Here is a 1,760-nt window from a genome sequence, read left to right on the forward strand (position 1 = left end):
TAGAGTAAAATATATATAAGACAGACACGTGGTTTCATAGAAGAAACGCTTACTTGTCAACAGTGTCTTCTGTGTGTAAACTGTTTAAAAATTAAATTAATCATCCTTATTTTTTTCTTTTGTAATTGAGATTTTATTGGTTGTGTCAGGATCAGTACAGACATTTCAATTTGTACACAATTCTTAACATATGTACCAAAAATCTAAAAAGCCATTTATTTTAGTTCTTTTTTAAACAGTTATTACAGTGACTTTCCAGCTTAAAATTTGGAGGCAAATTTTCCTCAAGAGGATATCAAGTACCAGTATCTTCAAATGTTTATAAGCTGTGACCTATGTCCCACCAATTCACAATTTATTGTCATATATAATACCTACTCAAATTTTCAATCTTTCACAGCACATTAACAAAGTTATTAGGAAAACAGGACTGCCACCACCAAAGATGTTACCAAGTATATGCGATTCTGACAGAGAAAGCCAGGATCAAGGAGTGGTTTTCTTTAGGAAACAAGTCTACTAAAAAAACAACATGGGAATAGAAGTAATTTAAAATGTTCAAGACATTAAATGCAGGCCTGGGAGTCCACATAGCCATTTAATATGCTTTGTATTATAGGGTATAAAAACTAACCCCCATCTATGGAATGTTAAGCTGACATCCAAGACAGTCAAAGCCTCCCATAATTCAATATCCCACACTATTTTCTGGTTGTACCAAAAAATAAACAAGCAGCAAATGATTTCACCTCTTTAAAAAAAGCATTTACACTTAAAAAATGGGATGAGGTGGGATTCCCTCCTTCTTAAAAATGTTTCTAGAGTTACTAAAAAACTTGCCTTTACAAAATAGTTGATAAATTATTCCTCTGGATTGTACAAGAAGGGAGACAGGGACCACTGATAAGACACTGCGTATGATACCGATCAGGCGCGGCTTCTCTCTCTCCTGCTTCAGCAGAGGCTGGGCTCACCTCAGTTTTAGTTTCTCCCTTTTCTGCAGGTAAATCTTTTGTTTCTTGGTTAGCCACTTCAGCCTGTCTTTCCTTTGCTTCCATTTTCCCTTTTGGTTGCGCTTGTTTGTCTGAAGATTTACCCTTTACTGCTGCCTTTTGGGACTTCGTTTCCACTTTTGCAGGAGCAGGTTTAGGTGACAACGGCGCAGATCTCCTCTCGAGTTCTTCCTTCACCGCGCCTTCGGCTGAGCTGACGTTCCTCTTCGGTATCTTGGTGGCAGGGAGGGCGCCTGCCGGGTGCCTTCGCGATGCTGGGTGCTCCCGCCGTCCGAGCTGCTGGGACCTTTGGAGGGGACCGGGTGGTGGGGGGAGGACCGGATGGAGTCACCCTTATTTTTGAATTATAGCTATAGTTTTGTTCTCTTTGTGCTAACTTTTCCTTTGTTACAATCATTAGAAGCTCATGGCTTTCCACAATGTAGATAGCCATAATCATCACTCTGTTTTCTGTGCTTCATTTTGTCTCATAGGAGTCTCTTTAGACTGGGTCCTTGTTCCTCCAGTTGTATCCAAATATCTTTTAACTACTTTTGTCTCCTGAGAGGCAGTATAATGCACTGGTTAAGAGGACAGATTCGGGAGCAGGATCAAATCCCCCATTTGCCACTCAGTAGCTATGTGATCTTGGACAAGTTATTTAACCTCTCTGTGCTTCAATTTCCTCATCTTGAAAAGGAGGATAGTAATAATACCTACTTCATAGGTGAAAGTAAGTTAATTAATCCATGTAAAGCACCTAGAACA

The 1,760-nt window shown here is 39.5% G+C and overlaps 1 protein-coding gene and 1 pseudogene across 1 annotated transcript in view; one reads left to right on the forward strand and one right to left on the reverse strand.

The window, feature by feature from the left end:
- LOC105821710 overlaps positions 1 to 1,446 on the reverse strand; it is a 6,574-nt pseudogene extending 5,128 nt beyond the window's left edge.
- THEM4 (thioesterase superfamily member 4) overlaps positions 1 to 1,760 on the forward strand; it is a 51,602-nt gene that overhangs the window by 38,263 nt on the left and 11,579 nt on the right. The window lies entirely within an intron of this gene.

The sequence above is a fragment of the Propithecus coquereli genome, unplaced genomic scaffold, assembly GCF_000956105.1.
Source record: "Propithecus coquereli isolate 6110/MARCELLA unplaced genomic scaffold, Pcoq_1.0 Scaffold59, whole genome shotgun sequence".
NCBI classification, from domain to species: domain Eukaryota; kingdom Metazoa; phylum Chordata; class Mammalia; order Primates; family Indriidae; genus Propithecus; species Propithecus coquereli.